The sequence below is a fragment of the Furipterus horrens genome, unplaced genomic scaffold (assembly GCF_987537825.1).
Source record: "Furipterus horrens unplaced genomic scaffold, mFurHor1.1.pri manual_scaffold_11, whole genome shotgun sequence".
Taxonomy (NCBI): domain Eukaryota; kingdom Metazoa; phylum Chordata; class Mammalia; order Chiroptera; family Furipteridae; genus Furipterus; species Furipterus horrens.
Window position 1 is genome coordinate 22,431 of NW_028327181.1, and position 8,810 is coordinate 31,240.

Below are 8,810 nucleotides of genomic sequence, written 5' to 3' on the forward strand. Positions count from 1 at the left end.
AATACACAGAAATATTGCAACAAAAGCAGTCACTGCCTGCAGAGCTACTGATTCTGCCTGAAACCTCCCGGAGGGCCACTAAAGGTCGTTTCCCTACAGATCACCCGAGGAACGGAACCTTGCAAAATACGAGGGAAGAGCTTGTCTGTGGAACTGGGCACTCTCTGCACAGTACAATGACAGTTCAATAAGAAGCTTTCCCAGAGTCTACACCCTTTAAAGCTAATAATGATAATTAGAAGAGCAACCTACTAATAGCACACAGATGACATATTTCAAAAAAAAAAAAAGTGAAGGGGTTCAAGCAGTGACGCACACTAAAAACAGTATAAGAACAAAAATAAGAAGGTATTGGACCAATAGTTAAAAATACAAACAACACGGGAGAAAAACTGGGACAACTGTAAAAGAACAACAATTTAAAACAAGACCAAAAAATTGCCAATAACAGGAGACAAAGTAAACTGGATACATAAAAGGTATAAATAAGAAACATGACATTAACACTCTGAGAGACTTAAGTTTTGGCTGTACAAATTCAATTTTAACTTTGAATATCATTTCTCTAGTACTGTCTCAAATTTGGGGAGTTAGAAGAATGATTTACCTAAAAAGTTTGGTGATTAAGGAAGGACAAAGGACTGCAAAGCTGAAAACCTTATTTTGAATACTTGGCACCACCACTCGTTTAGCTGTGAACCTGCACATGCCACAATATCCTAACCTACATCAATATGGATATCTATTGGCACAATGTCAATAATTGTTAAAAGTGTATGGCAAGAACTCTTCAAGTCATTATATTTGAATGTTTTATGTATGTTTAAATTTTTTAATTCTAGAAAATTAATAAGAAAGAATAACTTCTGCTTTGCTGCCTCACTGTTGTGCAGAAAAAATTAAATAAGCTATATTATCTCACTAAGTCAGGTAGTATCTAGGTAGTTTGCCATTCTTTTTTTTTTTTTACCCCCGCTACGACTACTCACACTTAGTGTGGTGGGACAGACGCGCGCTCTGCACAGTCTCTCGCTGGCCTTACTCCTCGCTTTCGGGGTTCCTACAGCCACCCCGAAAGAGCACTGGGCCTGATGATGGGGTACATACGAAGCGTTTCTGGAAATCTGTTAGCTCTTCTGAAGCTCCATCCAGGAAGGCTAAGTCTATTAAAGATAGAAGCCTGTTAACCCTAGGCTCATTAACGCTAAACCTATCAACCCTGAGCCTAGCCATCTAGCCCTATCCGTACAGTGGACTCGGTGAGCTTCCCTTAGCTGTAATTCCCAGAGTTCCCCACAGGAGGGCAGCACTGAGACAGACGGGGAGCCACAGCCGGCAAGCACACTGACAGGTTGATGGAAGAGTTCCTCTGGAGCGCACAGGAGCAGGTGAAGCGCGTTGAGTTCAGTGGACTTAAGTGGCTTCTTGGCAATCCCAGAGCCTGGTGTCTGAATCGAGAGATGATGATTTGCACTTTCTAAAAAAGTCTGAGCACCATCAGATTAAGTAAATGTTGAGTTTACTATTGTAATTTGATACCGTAAACCTCTCCATAGAATTGCGGAGGACGTGTAAGACCTTCGGGAGCAGGACAGAGGACCCCGAAGTCCCGGGGGGGGGGGGCAGGGAAGGGGACGCGGCAGTTCTTCGGGGGCGGGGACAGGGTGGCGGAAGACTCCCGGAAGCGAGGCGAGGCCGAACACCCGGAAGACCTTCGGGGTGGGACCAAGATGGCGGGGCAGGCTGCGTGGACCTTCTGGGGTTGGGCCTCAGCTGCGTCAGACCTTCTAGGGCGGGAACAAGATGGCGGGTCCGCGGGAAGCGGAAGTCGCCCAGAAGTCCTCTGGGGTGGGACCGTGAGGGCGGATGTGTCCCGGAAGTGCGGCGGAAGGTCGGACTTCCCGGAAGCGGCTCCTAAGTCCTCCAGGGGCGGGGCGAGGTGCCGGAACTCTATCGGAGGATGTGTAAGACCTTCGGGAGCAGGATAGAGAACCCCGAAGTCCCGGGGCGGGGGTGGGGCAGGGAAGGGGACGAGGCAGTTCTCCGGGGGCGGGGACAGGGTGGCGGAAGACTCCCGGAAGCGGGGCGAGGCCGAACACCCGGAAGACCTTCAGGGTGGGACCAAGATGGCGGGGCAGGCTGCGTGGACCTTCTGGGGTTGGGCCTCAGCTGCGTCAGACCTTCTAGGGCGGGAACAAGATGGCGGGTCCGCGGGAAGCGGAAGTCGCCCGGAAGTCCTCTGGGGTGGGACCAGGACCGCGGAAGTGCGGCAGAAGGTCAGACTTCCCGGAAGCGGCTCCTAAGTCCTCCAGGGGCGGGGGCGAGGTGCCGGAACGCTATCGGAGGATGTGTAAGGCCTTCGGGAGCAGGATAGAGGACCCCGAAGTGCCAGTGCGGGGCAGGGAAGGGGACGCGGTAGTTCTAGTTCTTCGGGGGCGGGGACAGGGTGGCGGAAGATACCCGGAAGCGGCGCGAGGCCGGACACCCGGAAGACCTTCGGGGTGAGACCAAGATGGCGGGGCAGGCTGCGTAGACCTTTGGGGGTTGGGCCTCGGCTGCGTGAGACCTCCTGGGGCGGGAACAAGATGGCGGGTCGGCCGCAAGCGGAAGTCGCCCGGAAGTCCTCTGGGGTGGGACCGGGAGGGCGGAAGTGTCCCGGAAGTGCGGCGGAAGGTCAGACTTCCCGGAGGCGGCTCCTAAGTCCTCCAGGGGCGGGGCCGAGGTGCCGGCAGCATGTCGGAAGCGGGGCGCAGGGTATGTAAGACCTTCGGGAGCAGGATAGAGGGTCCCGAAGTCCCACGGGGACAGGGAAGAGGACGGGGTAGTTCTTCGGGGGCGGGAGACACAGAGTGCAGAGAGAAGAGCATTCCAGAGAGGGTGAGGGACAGACAGAGGGCGGTCCAGAGGGGGGGCGGGGGTCCAGGACAGAGCATCAGCAACAAGGCAGTGGCGAGTTGCAGGTCAGAATGAAGAAAGTGGACTTTATTCTCAGGACGAGGGAAAGCAGGGGCTGATTCGGGTTTATATATAAGATACTATCTGTGTGTGTGTGTGTGTGTGTGTGTGTGTGTGTGTGTGTAGCGGAGTGGGAGGGTGTCCTCTTAAAGCAAAAGAATACGGCAGTACAAATACAAAATTGGGTATCAAACTGAAAATCAGAATGAGAAACTTCACCAAATTACCGCAGTGGTTCGATGAGCCGACATACCCGTAAGGCACCCCCCCCCGCCCCCCCCCCCCCCGGCGTTTCCGGCATCACGGGACCTGAATCCCCAGATGGTAACTGCACACACCTTAAGGATGAAGTTTGCCACAGACGAGCTTCTGACTTGGCACATGTCAAGCCCTGTTCCTCTCCCACTGTCCAGGAACTTCCAATGATGGTGACAACTTCTGTTCCTATGCCTTCCTGTCACTATACTGGGTATGCAGGCTCAGCGGGTGGGTGAGGAACACGTCCTGAGAGCCATTTGGACCCTGAGGTGAGTAACAATAACCTCACTACGCATGGAAGTATCTGCGAACAAGTATGTTCCGCTGCAGAAACAGACGGTAGCGCTTATTAACCGCAGGTAGAAGACCTTACTTTTGCAGACTTTACAAAAAGCACGAGCATGGAACACATCGTGAGGGTCCCTTCCCAGGCCTCCGAAGCGAGGGGTCCTGAAGCTTAAGCTTCACTCACTTCGCAGCAGATCTGTGAAATTCTCGCATGGGGAACCGACGGAAGGGTTCAATGTGCTCTGAGGAGAGCTGGAGGGGACAAGTGTGGGAGGCCGGCACTGCGGCGGTGGCCCTGGAGCCTTCCTGGGCTGAGACCAGGGCCCCCCACCCCACCCGCCTCAGCCAAGACCGACTGCTCTCGTCTGCGGCCCCTTTTCCTCTGTGGCCATAATCTCTCCTGCACAGGACCTGCCACGCGCCCGCCGTGGGCCTGCCGCGGCGTCCGCAGCTGTCATCCCCCCGCCCGTCTGGTCTGGGTCGGCTCAGCCCACGGTCGTTCTTAAACCAAGCGCTGGAGACGGAGAGAGGGCACACCCAGCCACCCCGAGGGATGTGCCACCTGGGGCAGAGGAACAGACAAACGCATTGTAAGAACCATAGGTAAGGGGAAAGGTAAACTCGAGTTCTCTCTCTGGAGTAGAGGGGGAGAGGGAAATGGGATCTGAGGAATCCAGAGGTGCTCAGAAGCACTGATGACTGATTACTGTAGCGGGTGCAGGGCTTGCACTGTAAACGGGCCTTTCACGTGTTTTCGGAGCGGTTTGTGTGAACACGTGTGTGTATACATGTGCACGCACACACTTCCGGTCCTAGGAAGAGCCATCGATGTCGATGGCTGGCAACAGGTACAAGAATGTGATTCCCACAGAGGCCGAGGGCCACGGGTTCTCCAAGACGGTAGGGACACAGCAAGGGAGGCCTTCAGGGCACAAGTCCCATCTTTCCCTGCTGATGACACTCGCACCCACCAACTTTAGCCTCTTGTGTCCCGGCACCTCCAGGGCTGCCCCAGGACACTGAAGCATGAAGGATCACAGACCCACTAACCCCGGTGAACAACAGTGACTGCTACAGACAATTCTCCTTCACCGTTTCCATTCTTACCGAGTTTTATTCCCAGAAAAGGGGGGAGGGGGGTAGAAAGGCCCATGAAGAGCAGTCACCGCTCAACTTACAGAAAGGCGAGGCCCCGATCAGAGGCTACCATCCCTCTTTCCCACCGTCCGGGTTCAAAAGCCAACACGTGCTCACTGTGGAAGAGGGCGGCTGAAATGGGGCTCAAAAGATTTATAAGACCCCCAGTTCTGTCTTCCACGTATCCTTTTCTTTTTGTTCTTTTTCTTTCTTCTCACGCTCAGCCTTAGCTTCTTCTTCCTCGTGTCTTCTGATCAGCTGTTCCACTTCCTTCTGTCCGAGGACTCCGATGACCGTCTTTTCATTCTCTCTGGTCGGCGTGGCAATTTCCACTGGGGGCAAACACACACACGCACGGCTGCGTTATAGCAATCACAGGTGCTAAAGTTGTTGCAGCTACCTTAAAATACCGTTTACATTCATCGCCGTTGCAAAATCACGTTAGGTACCTATCGCTAGGTTTTACAGCAACACAGAAATACTCACGGCGCCGTTATTGCCAATGCGTGCGGCCTTCCATCCCCCGTAATTTCCGCTTGGGTCGCTCCGATAGAGCTGAAAGCTGTAACGCTTATCCCAGCCAATGGACAGCAGCGAGACGCCAAAGGCACGTTTTTCCCTTTAACCAAAAAAAGAGGACCGTCAAGCACATCAGCCGCCCAAAGGCAGTATCGCTACAGTCACTCGAGCTCCCCGAACGTAGCTGAAGCACCTTTCTTGTGAAGCTGAGCATTCGTAAGTGGCTCTGTTCTGGCCACCACAGACTAAGGCCCACCAAAACGTCCACTTGCTTCCGGGAGATGGGCACAGCCAGGAGACGGAGTTAAGACCCGGAGGACCGCTACTCCGTGCTGAGTTTAATTATTAGGTAAGAAAAGCAATCGGTTCCCAGATTTAAAAAGGCTATTTCTGCCTCTCGATGGTCTATTAATAAAACATATGATAATACATATCGCGGAAACCACGAAGCGCAAATGTACAAAAAGTTTTTCACTTACTTTTCAATTCCTTTTTACCATCTCATAAAAAAATTATTACCTAGAAAATGTTTCCCCTTTCTGGAATAAATATGCCCCAGATTTCCTACCTCCAAACTGCGCGTACGCTTGTTTGATATCACAGAGCGCTGTCACCAACTGCTCATGAGGAATTGGCTCCCGATACTGTAATAAATAAATACCTAGGATGAAAACACTGGCATAGTCATCATTTTTTCCTAAGACACAAAAATCTAAGCAAAACATATTCTGGACATAAACCTGCGCCATGGGGGGACATTGACAGTCACCTGTCATTTGAAAGGGGAGCAGGGGAATGTCAACATCCTAACAATCTTATGACCATAGCATTTTATAAGTTCGGGTTAGAAAAAAGAAGCAATTTTCAATTAATAAATCTGCGATGACTCTCATCTTGGCAAAAACGAGTTCTCCTTAGAGATATCAAGCAAACTGACTTATAGATCACCAGTCACACTCTCTCTGAACATACCTTTGGGCAATGAGCCTCAGTTCGTTGGTCAGAACGTTAGCGTCAGAAGTTACGCCGGCCACGGTGCAAGCCATGCCCCTGGAGGAAGAAAAAAAAAAAATGTATTCATGTGTCTGTAAGCAGAGCAGGTGTCTGAGAGGGCCTTTAAGAAGTATTTGCAAAGCCCCAAGTTCCATGATAAGTTTACCATGCTCGTGTCAATGCTCTGGTTTTCTTCTGAACAGACAGAAACTACAGAAGGTTTATCTTTGCAGGACAAACCTGACGTCGTTTATAACGTGAAAGATACACAGCGCCCCCTCCAGTTCTTCGATAGGCGTATTCAGCGCCACGATGCCGAACAGGGCGAGAGAAGGAGCACTAGGAAGCTAAAGCAAGTCCCGAGAGGGTCCAGAAGCAAGACAGAGGTTTTGCCAGAGAGGAAGAAAAACTACCCCCACTCCTGGGTCATCGGTATTCTCACCTCCAAAGGCCTGGCTGGCCGGGGCGGAGGGAGGGGGCTCAGGGGCTAGGCTCCCAGGAAAGGCGCCTTTCCTTTCTTTGCTGCAGCTCCCCGAGGGCTGCGCTGGCTCCCCTAGAGCTGGCACCCTCTGTCACCTGCTGTCACTAAACCTCCGCAAGCCTGCCGACTGCCGAGTGGCCCGTGGCCCGGCGGTGACTCTGGAGGGATGACGCTTCCTTGGACACGCATCCAAAGGCCCTAGAACCGGCACCCGCCTCGTCCCCCCACTCAGGGGGGAAGTCTCTGACGGGCAAACCCAGTGCCCCGCCGGCTAGGAGTCCCGCGCGCCCAACGACGCGAAACTGACGGGGCTCATCTAAACTGTTCCCAGACCTCCAGGGGTAAGATTCAGGACACTTCCACACAATTCCCGAGTAGCCGTTCTGAACACTCGGGGAGCCTGCCACGTGTCAGACCCTGCGCTAGTGTATTTCACTCGTTTTACTCTAGTTCATTAAATGGCCACCACCACTCGAGGCGGCACCGAAGCCCAGAGAAGGAAAGCAACGGGTGCGAGGCCACACAGACTTAACCCAGGCCTGCACACCTACCACGCCTGTACTCCGAACGGCATAGAGTAGTTTCTCCACCTAGGGCTTGGCCCTGCACGTCAAAAGAATAACGCATCGTCCTAAGCCTCAAGCCTCAAGGAGTTTCAAATAAGAATCAAAAGTGTCCACCAGTAAAGGCACAATAACAAGCGTTCGCTTCAAGTTTACTACGGCACACGGGCCAGCCCTTCCGAAATACGTGAGATCCTACGTATGTGAGCACGTGAGATATTGAAACCCTCTCCCCCCTGTGAGCTCACTTACTCATCATCGAGCTTATAAATTTTTTCAGGGACAACAACTTCATCAAGCAGCTTGTGGATGTTGCGTCGCTCTGCTGCAAGCCAAACACCGTCGTTCGCTAAAGTTCCCGGACAGGTGCCCGCACGTCCGATGGCCTCCATGGCGTATTCAAGCTGGTACAAGCGACCTGCAAAACACAAGCGGTGAGAAACCGAGACTCCCTTCTGGATGCTTGCACCACTGGGCCAAGAGAGTCAGCGGGAACCCTGACAGGCTCTACCCTCGAGTCCCTCTCTCGTTCTCTCGTGCTGCGCGTGATCGACCTGGTGACCATAATGACATCAAAACACAAGAGAGCATGAACTATACAAAAAGTGTCTTGACTTCCGCCCCCCCACCCCCACCCCCCCAAAAGTCAAGCACTTAAAAATACTTTTGAGACAGATTCTACAATTCCTATTTTGCCTCCTGGAGAAAATATAGTGGTCCTGGAGTCATAGCTTCGAGACCGCAAAGGAAAATATATACCCATGACTCCCGTCCACTGAAAGTAACTCCTGCATAAAACACATCCTGGCACCCAGAGTCCAGTGTGTAGCAGGGAACCGATCATTTCTTCCCACTCCCATTTTCTCACGCAGGTCCGTGAGCTGAGTACCAGACCCTCTGTCAGGCGATAGATTACGGACGTGTGCGGAACTTACCGTGTGTTCTGAACTTTACGTCTCCTGTCAAAAGAAAGTAAGATCCTTACTAAAACGAAAGTTACAACTGAAAAAGCATTTCCACGGCTTAAAACCGTTCCATCCACCCCCTTCTTTGGCCGAGGTGAGGGACGCAAACACGATTTGACACAGGTGGAGACCGAGGCACCGGGGCTGGAGGGGAAAATCGAAAAAGCCCTTTTTTGGAAAAAAACCAACGCAGAAAAGGAGCCCAAATGAGACACGGTAGAGGCAGAAAGAGGGATGAGACCCTGCAGGTCCAAGAGGAAGAACTGGGGAAGGAGAAAGAACGGGGCGTCCAGGCGGAGCAGGAAGCTTCAGCAGAAAACACTGAGTCAGACGCCTCACGGGCAAGAGACAAACGGCCGAAGCTCAAAAAAAAAAAAAAAAAAAAGAATCGCAGCCGCTCGAAAGCTAAGCCAGTATCCCGACCACGGAGTCCAGGAGGACGGACACGTGAAGAGGGGCAGAGGCTTCTCCCGGGAGGGCTGGGGTCCTGCACGCGGAAGGAGGCGAGGGGTTGGGGGTGGGGGCGTGGGGCGACCTCGGCCCCCAGAGCACATTTCCCAAATAGCGGAACACCAGACGAAGGCCGCAGGACCGGCGCGCCCAGACGAGATTTCTTAAAGGTGGGCCGGGCCTCGGGGCCTGCCTGGCACT

At 52.8% G+C, this 8,810-nt stretch overlaps 1 long non-coding RNA gene across 1 annotated transcript; it reads right to left on the reverse strand.

Moving 5' to 3' along the window:
- Positions 1-4,588: 4,588 nt before the first annotated feature.
- LOC149996666 (uncharacterized) lies at positions 4,589-5,519 on the reverse strand. The gene is made up of 2 exons (XR_016514095.1): positions 5,125-5,519; positions 4,589-4,970 (listed from the first exon to the last, which is right to left on the reverse strand). It is a non-coding gene; the product is annotated as an uncharacterized LOC149996666 (long non-coding RNA).
- Between the last annotated feature and the right edge of the window lie 3,291 nt (positions 5,520-8,810).